Source organism: Dreissena polymorpha, chromosome 16 (genome assembly GCF_020536995.1).
Source record: "Dreissena polymorpha isolate Duluth1 chromosome 16, UMN_Dpol_1.0, whole genome shotgun sequence".
NCBI classification, from domain to species: Eukaryota; Metazoa; Mollusca; class Bivalvia; order Myida; family Dreissenidae; genus Dreissena; species Dreissena polymorpha.
Genome location: NC_068370.1, coordinates 27,152,213 through 27,165,517, shown reverse-complemented (window position 1 = coordinate 27,165,517; position 13,305 = coordinate 27,152,213). Strand labels below are relative to the sequence as shown.

Genomic DNA, 13,305 nt, shown 5'->3' with positions numbered 1-13,305 from the left:
AGTACGCGTGGCCGAGATATGAACAGTGTTAATTAGTGAAGGTTTATGGTTACGGTAGCTTCTGCCAAGCGTACCGCATATTAAACAACCTGGGTAGATCCCCATTTTAAATGCACGGTGTCAAAAAAAAACGAACATGAATTTGACATTTAAAAATGAAAACATCAATACAATAATAAAATCGCCTGCATGTTGGAGTTTAATCCTAACATCGATCTGTAAGGTCACATTACACCAATATTTTCCACATTGTGATATGCGATGTACCCGATAAGTCGATAACAATGTTTTGAGTCGTCTAATATTTACACTGTTAGAAATTTCAAAATGAAAATGACAGCAAGAATAGTGTGTTGAAATATCGATGTGATTTTTAGGTTGCATGCAATGGATAACATCCATTGGCTGCTATTCAGGTAAACTTAATGTGTTTATGAAGTTTATTAATCGCTTTCCTTAATTGGTAACGAACGACGTCTGTTTAGTGATGCGCACGAAATCTGTGCGCAGATTTGCGCTTGAGTATATTTAGGGGTGAATATGGGAGTATGTTTATATGGACTACTTAAGGTGCTTTAATAGTGAGCTCGCTGAGCCGCCTTAGGCGGCTCAAGAGCTTGCACTACGTTAACACGTGTATTGGACTGTAGATCTACACAGGTTGTTGTTTTGAAAAGTTTGGCATCTTTTCAAAGTAAATAACCAGCGTCTCCTGATTGATCATAATGATAAAATAGAAAAAATGATCAAATTTACGGCTTTTAAATATTTTAAAATTCTTCTCTCTATTTATTGTTACTATATTTCGAATAAAGCATCAGCATTCTTCGTGTAAAACATTTGTCTTCATTCAGGGACTTCCCCGTTCTATGACGTCATCACAAAATTTATCCAAGTAACGAATGGCGTCATTGTTTTGTATGTACATAGCAAGTGTCAACACCGACCGCTACTCGCATTTTTTATTAAAAATGATGACAAAACAAGTAAGTGCTATTATTTATTGGACGATTGCCATTGAGGAACAAACACACGATTGGTTCAGCATGTACTCAGGTACCAAACTTTTTCAAACAACAACCTGCACAGTCAAATACTCGATTTCATAATCATTTCATATAGTGTTTTTCTTTCGCTGTCTAAGTCATGCATTACATTTAAATGTAAAGGTGGTAAATCACATTTGAGTATCATTTCAACATGACCAAACTTTATTATCTCATATTCTAGATATCTATTCTCTTCTATTGAAAAAATACAAGAATTTAGCTAAATTTTTATGCCTCACAAAATGGCATGATTCAACAAATATTGCTACCTTTGACAATATCTCATAGTGAGGGAGATAGTGCTCTTATTGACATCTGATCTTACCTTTCTGGTGAAGAACATTCTAAATTAATTATTTGATAATTACTACAAATAGTGAATGTTTATAGATACTATAAAATGTGATTGATTCAAGCAATCAAAAGATGTGATCAAATGTGATTAACCATATTTAAAACATAAATTCAAATAAGATATAAATAACTTTGAGGTACCGTGGGTGACGTGACAGTCGCTACCTTTAGTACAGTGGCTGACTTGACAGTCTCTACCTAGTCTCATTTATAAGACGCGCAAAGAATTTAGAGATACTTTTTATATGGGCTAAATTCTTTGGAACGTCTCATCGTTGAAGGACCTTTTTTGTGGTGGAAACCAGAAAGTTTAAATTTTCATCAATTTGCGTAAAATTGCAAAATAACATTACCAACTCATTCAGTTTTAATTCAGAAGTTCATTTTTACATCAAATATCATCGATTCAAAGTTAGAAAGGCATAAATTCTTCAGTTAAACTTCTGCTTAAATCGCAAAACAATCACTGACCTGTAGCCATGTCATGAAACTGATTTAAATATGAACCAATCAGAAGAAGGCATTACGGTGTAACATGTACGCGTAATTTTATTTAACATGAGCTTTTAACACCGACTTTTACCTAACTAGATCTAGTATGCTAATCTTTGTCGATTTAATAAGCATATGTTCAAAACAGATATGGTGCAGTTTCTATTCACTGTTCTAAGTTTCAGGAAGTGTTTATGCATGTCTTTTTCGCACCTCTGTCTGTGTTGTTTTATGTACTTACATTCTACGTTACAAAGGACGGTATACTGTACGATCTGTATCAATATTATTTATGTACAGTATAAAAATAAAAGATGTACTTTATTTCAGAACTTTTTAATTGTCAATTTAGAAAAAAAACAATGCTAAATTAATCCAGAAAAGTATAACATCGGTTTACTATGTAACGTGCTGCACCACAACAGACGAACGCAAACTGTATTTTACGCTGTTTATTCTTCCACTTTAAACCAGATGCTTTACATCGAGGTCGTGTTATCGATTTATATCTACACAGCGAGCGAATCGAGAGATATTGAAAAATTGAATAGTGGTTGGATTTAAATTGCTCAGGCGTGCAAAATTCAAAGTGTCATTACATAATTTTTACGGAACATTATCGAGAAATGAATTATCTACACAGGTATGTAAATATTATTGCAATCCGTTGTTATTAAGTGTCTTATATCGGGGCTTGAATGTTGCGCACAAAATCCTTGCGCAACAATATAGACAAAGAACAAAAAATTCCCACCACATAATTGGTCTTTCACCCTTTGTACGCTCCAAATATTACCCATATAAAAAGTAGCTTAAGGTTCATGTAGAGGCTTCATTTAGAAAAATGTCGGACCCCAAGCATTGAACTCAAATTTGACTAAAGGAAGAGTGCCACATTGAAAATGTATACATATATGCTTTAAAGGATGTTTTTCCTTCAAACTGCTACCAATTTTGTACATCAACGTATCATACCATCCACAAAATCAATCAAAATACAAAGCGATTTTAACACTAAAATATACATTATTTTCAAAAATCCGAATCATGTTTATTCCACGTATTTCGGCGGAAAATTATATAACTAGTGAATAATATCGACATTGACGAGGGCAAGTTACGCTTAAATAGTAAAAAAAGTTTACATATCTAGAAATATCAAAACTCGGACACATGTCATTTCATCACCATGGGGGCAGCCATTTGTAAATTCATAAAATAGAAAGAAACATGCTAAAAACTCACTCATCGCCTAATTGACATTCCTAACGGTTGACGATGACAAATGCATTGGATTGTAATCTTTCTGTTGATGTTTGCAAACTGCACGATCAGACCTCATAAACACTCAAAAGAATAACTATGTAAGAAGCATTTCACCAATGTTTACAATTGTTGTCGAATCATCAAACTTATATTATTGCGCATAAAATAGTACGCTTAAAGACTGACAGAAAGATCGATACGTAACTCCGTTAAATTCATCACGGTACACTATTCTATTGATAATATATAATAACACATCGCTTTAACAATCTAAAAGGATAAATAATTCTTTTAAACAAAGTTTTTAATAACGAAAGTGAAAACAACGGAAGTTAGATGGATATTCTGTGAGATGCACTTCGGCTCCAGAAAAACAATACAAATAAACTAAAAACGACGTGTGGGGGACAATTTTTAGCTGGAAAATATTTGAAATAGGGTAAGTGATGATATCTCTACGTGGTCATTTCTGTAATTGAGTGCGATCTCTTGCTGATTAATGTTAATAGTTGTTTTACTAGTTGCGAACCAACTGTCAAAATAAGTTTGTGTTTTCTCAGGTATGTGTATACACATACCCGGTTTCTCACCACTGCACGTGGTTCGACCGATTTGTTTTGCACGTTTTTCTACGGATCACAGCGATGGCCACGCTTTCAAAATGGGTAGAAGGAATCGAAATATAAAATCAATCGGTTTGCCAATTTCTTTATATTCCTTTACAATTTTATATGTCGTCTGCAATCTATTTCAATTTGAGATGGTTTAAATTTGCAATTTGGTTGAGAGGTAAATAACAAAATGGTTAAGCCTTTGAAAAAGAATTGTGACTCTTATTATCAACCATACCTGGATTTTTAAAAAGTAGTTACGTTTTAGTTATTTTTAGAACTTTGTTTAGGAAATTTATCCAAAATAGGCAGTTGAATAAAAACTCATTTGTTGTTTTATGACAATAATTTTCTGTGAAATGTTGCTAACTTGACCTTGTATATGTATATAGCTTTGTATTAATTCAACTTAAGGTAGTGCATATCCTTCCTAACTTTAGATTGAGATTTTGTAAATTAGTGTAAAAACGTATTGGTTTTAAACCAAAATATGAATAAAGAACACAAATATTGAATGTCAAAAATGTGTTTATGTTATTCTATTCGTCTTTAGCTTTAAAATGATATATAGTTTGACCATATTGTACCACATTAAATGAAGAAAAACCAAAGCGAATTTTTAATGAATTTTATCCCCCCCCATGAACCTTAATATTTAAGAGCGTCAAAAATTTGGACTAGTCTCTACCTTGAGTACGGTGGGTGACGTGATAGCAGGGTTCGACACTAAGGCACGTCCGACAGACATTGTCTAGTAAGATCGGTGGTCGGGCTAGTAAAACTGTGGGCTAGCTTGTCCGACTGGTCGTACATACAAAATCTATACTGATTCATATAACTATAACTAGCCGAAAACCTTTTTCTCTTAATGTGTAAAATAACTATTGTATCCATTATTTACATCAGAACAAAACTAGCGTATATAAATAAATGCGGAGCATTCACATGATTCATCACTATTTTTAGACGCGAAGGAGAGCTTCCCGCAGAAATAGCTTGTTTCCATTGGTAAAGTTGTCATGAATATTAACACTTTGCATGCTGGGAAATTTGTAGTCTGCTAAAATGTTGTCTGCTGAATTTCTAAAATTAGCATTTTCTTCATTTTTTTTCAAAGAATACTATCAGAATAGCAAACAGTTTGGATCCAGATGAGACGCCACGTTCTGTGGCATCTCATCTGGATCCAAACTGTTTGCAAAGACCTTCAAAATTCGGTTCCAGCCCTGAAATAGTTAATGATTTTCTGCAGTGTCGTAGAACTTTACATCATGTTTTTACGACTTCTATCGAAAATCGGTATCATCAATGTAAACATTTTGGCGTAGCAGACGAGATAATGTAATTTAAAGAGTGACTTTGTTCAAGATTGGATTTTCATCCGACAAATAAGTTAATAAAGAAGAATCTGACGGTAAAACTGACACAGATTATGATGGAAAAGGGCATTGGAGCTGTGGTAGCATGGAGCACATCGGTCAAGGAGGCCAGAATATGATAACGTTTAATAAATGTCACCTGCTGTACAGACATCATTTGTTTAACTGGTGATAAACAGTGAAATTACAACAAACAATTTATGTTGTTAAAAAGTTTTATTTTATTTTTTACTCTGTGCATCAAAATAACTTTCTTGTGTTCACTAATTACTTTCTGATAAAACCTGATTACACAGTTACAAGACACAATTCTGTTTATTTGCCATGTCATTTATGGTCTAGTAGACATCAGATTCGGGCCAGTACATTTTTAGAGGAGCTGGTCCGATGGTCTGGCTGTAAAAAAAGTTAATGTCGAACCCTGGATCGTCGCGTCAACGGTGAAAAATGCCCATAATATCACTTTCAATATCATGTTTATTAAAGTGTTTTGTTATTTTTTTCTATTAAACATTAATCGAGCTCGCTTTGAGGCTTTGCCTTATTTCATGTTATAATATACCTGTTTATAACACATGCCGTTAAAATATAAATGAATAACCTGTCAAAACAGCATTCTTTCTTCTGGCAAGTTATTGATTGGGTCATTACATCTACAAGTATATATATAAATAAGCAAATAGGCATTTTAATTGATTTTGTAACTGTGATCTCTGTTAACTGTACTTTAATACCTTGGTCAGCAAAATCAAAACTACCGGTTAAAAGCTATGGCACGACTGAATATAGGGGAGGTAACTTGGTGTTATGATATCAGAAAGGTTACAGTATACTAAGCAGCTGAGACATGCAATAGTATACGGCGAAGTCGGCAAAAACGGAGCACAATTTTCTTTTCGTTTAACTTGAGCATACGAAAGAACGTTTTTTTCTTTTTCAAATAAACAAATTATGTTTCTTTCTGTTCCAATAATTGATATTTTTGTTTGAACAAACTTAATGTTGCCGAGTCGATCTTGTATTTCGCCATTTATGTAGATTAATAATTAAATTTATATGTATTATTAATAAAATATTCATTTGTTAAAAAACACTTTATCCAGAACAGTATTTTTATCACATGCTATACTCTGTTTCCCATGTAATACAACCATTACATTTTTTTATATTACACATGTGTAATACAACATTTTTAAGCGTTTTCATTGGCTTACTTTTCGTTTATTGACCAATCGCATTTTGTTGTTTTGCTGAAATGACGTTCGACGTCAAATGACGTCATGAAATGTAAACAACATTCGGGATTTATCAATATATTTGCGTAAATATTTATTTAATTTGCTCATTTAAAAGCATGTGATAAAAAAGATCTGACACTCGTTGTCATATAATACCATATTTTATTAAACTCGTCCAGGAAATTCGTTAGTAAGCTCGCCAAAGGCTCGCTTACTAACAAAATTCCTGAACTCGTTTAAAAAAATATGGTATGATATGACAACTCGTGCCAGATCCTATATGTCTACATCCTTTGGGATTATACCATCCAGATATAGATTTTTCATTATCCACAACTCTGTATAAAGAAAACATTTCAATAACGAGTAAATGTTTGATATTACGTACGTTTGTATATCTTATGCGCTTAATTATGTGTACACAGTGGTCATTCTAGTACAATAATTCACTGTATTTTATATTTATATAAAAAATACCGCGGGGGTTACTTCCCAAATTTTAGGGTAGGGATGTCCCGCTGAGACTTCCGAAATGTGACCCATTTTTATACCGGAACTCTGATAAAGAAGACCCATTTTGATACAAGATTTTTGAAAAAGCATATCCATTTGTATACGATACCATTGAGAAAGTGGACCCATTTCAATACAAGAATTTGATAAAGTGGACACACTTCATACTAGAATTTAAATCTCTTTCATATCAATACAGTATACTTATTGAATTTGCTATTATATCTTTCCCGCTACTGAAATTTACTTTTTGATACCCATTTATATACAAGAATGACATTGATCATACCCATTTTGATACTGATAATTTCAAATCTATGTGCATTTATATACATGCAAATTTCTGATTTCAATACCCATATCTATACTTAGATGCTCAAAACCATACCCATATCTATAATTTTAGTCGAAAACACACCCCATAAAATCGGCACACCCCTATATACCCGTATATAGGAAGTTACCGCCCCCCCCCCCGGGTAAAATAATTTTTTTTAAAGAAATTCGAATCTTGATCCGAAATCGGCTCGATGTCATGCAATAGACACGAATCATATATCATATCTGACAGGCAACGGACTGACATCCCATATGTGAATAAATGTATACTGTATCATTCAAATGTATATTGAAACGATTGACACATACCACAGACCGTTTAGTCCCACAATTGTATAGGTCGGCAGCACCAACTGATAAATAGGAGATGCAACCCAAGTGCCCAGAGCTGATGGTCTATTTTTGAAAACTGATATGATATGATAATATGTGACTGCCCTTTCATTCCTTGTTCTTAACCACCTCAAATCTATCCTACATTGTGTATATGTTTGATTTTAACAAAAACATGCAATAAAAGCATCTACTTTTGATGCTAATAGACAAATCAGTTAAAGCACATAGTATATATGTATTAATGGTAATATTTTATGTTTCTATGGCAATTTAAAACCACAGCAATGCTCGTCTGTTAGCACAAATTATGCTTATTAACAGTGAGAAAAATATTTTCATTTAATTTCAGTCCCATTTATCTACCACATCTATCAAATGGTACGTAATAAAAACGTATCTGTACGAGAGATGCACCATCTAAAAGAAATTTATCAGCATGTGGACTTTAAACGTTGGTTGTTACTTGTTGTATGTAAGTATGAGTATGTGCAAGTTACACGTTTGTTGTATAGTACAGTCAGTTGCGTTTTTAAACGATTGTAAGTGGCAAAATAATTGGTACCCGCTTATCACAAATCATGTATCCGGGCCCGTCAGGCTCCTCGGAAAAACTAAGGGAAAACTGTCATGTTCGTTTAAAAAAAGTACCAAATAGCTTATCGTTGCATTTAGGTACCATTAACAATGAATACAAAATACATAGTTTTTCCATTCATTTTACGATTGTGAAGTTTTGCTGAATCGAAGCACATCCGGCGCATGTATAATAATATAGAGTTTGATTGCCTTATACATAAATGTACAATAACTTCAAATTCACAGATTGAATCGTTGATGTCACAACTCCTGCGGAGTAACACCTACCGTCTTAAGCCACCAAACGACATTCCACTGAATTTGAGAAAAGGCGAGTATGAGAAACCATACGTGCAAACCAAAAGAACACCGTAATGGGACGCTAGATGCTTCACATGCCGGTGAGACGCACGTGTTTAATAATGCGGACACCTCTTCCATCAATGACGATGGTATCTGAATCTGTCACACCGATCCTTCCATTATCGATTGACATCATTTTGCGGGGCACAAAGTCGGGACAGATCGGATATTTCCCAAATGCTAAATAGATCAGCACAGATACAAAATATAGGATTGTATCTACAGCGTTCTCAAGCGTAGTCTGATGACACTTACGGTCGGCGATATGTTTTGGGGCAACATGTGCAACGCCTGTTGTGTGAATGCTTCTGATGTGTTGAACACACAGTGAAAGTGGCTCCACGTGCAAATTCCGGAAGTAGCTGCTCATCGAACACGGCTTGGAACTGTCTGTGTAGAAATGATTTGTCTCAGTACTTCTTAACCAAACACCAGCGTCTAAACGACGGTAATATTAATGATGTTTTTCGGAAGAAGTTTTTCACCAACAGCCGCCTGAATAATCACATGAACGTAAACAGGTGAGCGACGTTATTCTCGTGCACCATCTGCGACCGGAATTTCTCCAAAACAGTTTTCTCTGACGCAGCAGTACTGATACCATAGAGACAATGATAGTTTTTATTGCGTCTACTTCGCACTGAAACAGCACGTGTGATTGCGCGGAACACGGGAGACTTTTTACTGGCAGTTTATGATCAAAGTGAAACTGCATTTGTGCTCACATAGATAGTCCATAACACTGGTCATGTACGCTTATTCTTAACTGGAATCGTTTCAAAACATATAATTATTATTTCGAATAATGTTCTTACACGGTATGCATGTCCATGCTTTCAAATGCATGCATTAGTTTAAACGCATGACGTTATTTTTTCACACTGTTTCAGAATTAAACATAATGTGTATAGTACGTTATTAGGAAACACTTATCTAGAGATTGTTCACTGGCATTGTTCTTTTATCTCTTATCTCATATCATCTTCGCATAATGTCCCGCCTGAGACAAAGGCTGCCGACCAGCTTCATGTATGCGCCTCGGTTCTGAGTCTCTCCAGCTGCCCCAATGTCTTGCCCATCTGCTTGGCATCCGCGTCCAGGTCTCGGGGCTTGGTGTTTTTAGGCCGCCTCTCTTCATCTTTCATTTGGGGTTCCAGGTAAGAGATTGCCTTGTCGTATATGATTCGGGCGTGTGACGGGTACGTGTGGCCTATCCATCACCAGCGTCTTTGAAGGATGTCTTCTTCAACGGGCTGATGCATTGTTCTACTTCTATAATTCTTTTTCAACGGGATGCTGCCTTGTTCTCATCTATCATTCTTTGTTTGTGATCTTGTCTCGAATGCGGATCTTTAGGATCTTCTTTATAGACAGGTGTTGATGAAAACGTGTATTTTTTATGACGATGGTTCTCCAAGTCTATGCTCCGTGGAGAACGATTGACTTCACGATGTTATTAAGGAGCCTGATCTCTTTAGTTGTTACATATCTCGCTTGATCCCGAGTAGTTCTTCAGCTAATAGAAGGCGGCTCGTGCTGTACCTATGCGGGGTCTTACGTCTACATCCGTTCCTTAATGGTTGTCAAGAATAATGCCGAGAAAGGTTAAGATTTTTACCTATTCCAACGCCTCGCCTTACTTCAATGTCCGATGAACGGTCTCTATGCCGACTTGGAAAGCAAGAGGGCGACTCACTGGGTGTGTGATTTATCCTGCTCATGTTCAACGAACAGCAGTTACTCGCCAGAAGTCATTCGCTTCTGCCATAACCAGTCCATCTTGATTCACTGATTCTCAAGATGGTGAGGTTTAAAGTCTTCATGTCTGCGACGAACTGCGCTGTTTTCCCGGTCTCGTGCATGGTTAGGACACTACATGTACCGATGGTTGTGGTGGTTGTGCTGGTGGAGACGATAGTCTTCGGTCTGATGGCTTCCAGTTGAAAACTGTCTTTCAACGCCCGGCGTCATACATCTTCCAGTTGTCTATCTTAAACAAAGTCCGTGATGTCTGTTTGTAAGCTGTTTGACTTTTCTGTAGCTGACTGGTTTCTCACAGGATATAGAAGCTAGCGCTTCTCCCAACTATCCTCTTTTTTAAGCTTAGCTTGGGACTTCCTTTGCGGCATTGTTCTTTCACATAAGAACAATTACGTAGATAATGACATGCGCCTCTATGGTAGACCAGTTTAGAGTTGGATGGTAACAAAGAAATCGGATAATAAATACAATGTTCAAAATTGTATTTGTAAACTGCCATCAAAAAAGGAAACATACCAAAAAATTATAAAACAAATAATTATATAGGAACTTAACAGTTATTGTTAATTTGTTCGATACAAAGACACAAAAACTTTAAGTGGGCATTGCGAATACAGAATTGAAAGATGCTAAGGCAAGCGCTAAAAGCATGACGTATTTGAACATAATATGAATGTTTGGCTTCAAATTATATTTATATAAGTTTATTGTATTGAACACATATAAGATAATAAGAATAACATATTAATCAATAACACAATCTTAAGCAGGCATTTCTCATTGAGGCCCATTGCATTGATGATGGTTCTCTGACAGTTTCATAAACTCCCAGACAGTTTACGACGGTGCGAGACAGTCTCTTTGACAGTCTATGACATTGCTAAAGACTTCTAGACAGTCTGTGACGGTTTCAGAGAGTCTCAGACAGTCTACGACGGTGCCAGACAGTCTGTGACGGTGCCAGAGACTCACATATAGTCTTCGACGGTGCCAGTCAGTCTATGACGGTGCCAGAGACTCCCACAAAGTCTATGACGGTGCCAGAGGCTCACAGACAGTTTACGACGGTGCCAGACAGTCTCCCAAACAGTCTGTTAAGTTACTAGAGACTTCCAGAAGTCTACGACGGTGTCAGAGAGTCTTATAGACAGTCTGTGACGGTGTCAGATACTTCCAGAAGTCTACGACTATGCCAGACAGTCTCCTAGACGGTCTCTGACGGTGCTAGAGACTTCAAGACAGTCTACGACGGTGCCAGACAGAACGCATTTTCAATCAAGCTCTTGCTTTTTGGATTGGAAATATTAGCGCGATAAATCATTAAATTGGGAATACTAGCGTGACATACCATGAATTTCATGAATTTGGGAAAATGAAGCATTATTAATTGAATTATAAATAACAGAATTACAATTGTTTTAAGAGCATATTTGACTTTTTTAATATATATTATAAAGTGCTGCTTCAATTTCTTTTAACAATCAAGAATTACCAGCGATAGGGTGCAAAATATATCGTTAAAAATTGTTCAAACTCATAGACCCGCTTAAAACGGCCTTTTCACAGATTTTGGCGTTGCAACGTTTTATAATTTTCGTGTTTTAAATCGTCAAAAGATGCATGTAATGGATATTTTAGAGCATGGTTAATGTTCAGTATTACCGTTTCCTCAAAATATCATAACTACAGAAAATTCGAATCTGAAACCATTTTTTCAATTTTGAAAATTTACCAAAACGTGAAAAGGCCCCTTTAATGGTCTTGTAGTAGTCAAACACAAGCAAAGGGGAATTACTTAAAATTTTGGGATAGTATAATATCGAAAGAGGATGTGTTGTGCAAAACAGCGACGGGACAAACATTAAGTTTAGAATTTTGAGATATTGTAATATAGAAAGAGGAAGTGTTTTGCAAAACAGCGACGGGACAAAGGTACTGTTGAGATAATAATGATAATTATAATAATAATAATGATAATAATGATGATGATAATAATAATAATAAAGAATTATTTTTCGATTTACACTAGGTCCAACGGTAGTAGTTAGAGGACACGAAAGCATTGTTTGCGTATAAAACGTTATCATTAAAGTTTTGTGATGTAATTGGTGTTTTGTATAGTCAATTTTTAATTCACGTCTTAAGTCTTTCTGGGAAGAAGTATTATAGTAAAACTATAGTTACCATGGTAACATGTAAACAGTAGACATTGTTGATGGACGATCTTCAATTGTGAAAGTTTTTATAATGTAAACTGTCACTACTTGTTCTTTTATAAATTGAACAGTTTTGTAATCATTCGATGATATTATTTTCAAAACAAAACTCAACTAAGTGTAAAGTTTAGTTAATGCTCGGTAATCATAGTTAAGCTCTTAAATTCAAGTTATGTATAACTTAACGGGATTCGAAAGTAAAAGTGATTCTACTCTTTGGGTTGAATATTTTTTCAATTTAATCATGTAATTTATAATTGTTTGGAAATCATATATACTTTAATTGCAGTGATTTGTTTGCCCAAAATTACCGCCCATACTCGGCTGTTTCTCAGTCGTAAAGAGCAACAATCTGACCGGATTTTCCAACTAAAATGCATTTTTTTTCCCCAATAAACCGAATAGGATTATGTTTTACAGCGATTACTCCGTAGAACGAGTCCCAACGGAGCGTGTCGACTAGTCGCTAAACGACAACATACTATTGGTTCGCGAATGTAGCCGGATATATACGATTGCACGTTGCTATTTACATATCTCAATATAGTTATTCAAAGTTATTCACTGCATTAAATCTAATACACTGAAAGAGGCTATTTTCAAATTTTGTATTAAATCATTTTTAGATAATTAAAAGTTTAAAGGGACCTTTACATAGATTTTGGCATGTTTTGAAGCTTTTAATTAAATTCTTTATATTGATAAATGCAAATATTGGATATACAAAGCTCCAGTAAAAATACCAAGAATAAAAGCAAAAAAGAAAAGAAAAAAGGTAACCCTCAGCAGGACTCGAACCACTGACCTCTGGA

The 13,305-nt window shown here is 35.2% G+C and overlaps 1 protein-coding gene and 2 long non-coding RNA genes across 4 annotated transcripts in view; 2 read left to right on the top strand and 1 right to left on the bottom strand.

Annotated features, from left to right (window-relative positions):
• LOC127861542 (CST complex subunit STN1-like) overlaps window positions 1-5,923 on the bottom strand; it is a 35,316-nt gene extending 29,393 nt beyond the window's left edge. For both annotated transcript variants that reach the window (XM_052400142.1, XM_052400143.1), the window contains exon 1: window positions 5,886-5,923. The gene's annotated coding sequence lies outside the window, so the exon portion shown is untranslated. The remainder of the gene's footprint in view (window positions 1-5,885) is intronic.
• A 2,019-nt stretch (window positions 5,924-7,942) lies between these two features.
• LOC127861573 (uncharacterized) lies at window positions 7,943-9,448 on the top strand. The gene is made up of 2 exons (XR_008040271.1): window positions 7,943-8,049; window positions 8,400-9,448. It is a non-coding gene; the product is annotated as an uncharacterized LOC127861573 (long non-coding RNA).
• Window positions 9,449-12,044: 2,596 nt separating this feature from the next.
• The window catches only part of LOC127861559 (uncharacterized), a 5,164-nt gene continuing 3,903 nt past the window's right edge, over window positions 12,045-13,305 (top strand). The window contains exon 1 of the long non-coding RNA XR_008040255.1: window positions 12,045-12,209. This is a non-coding gene — a long non-coding RNA (uncharacterized LOC127861559). The remainder of the gene's footprint in view (window positions 12,210-13,305) is intronic.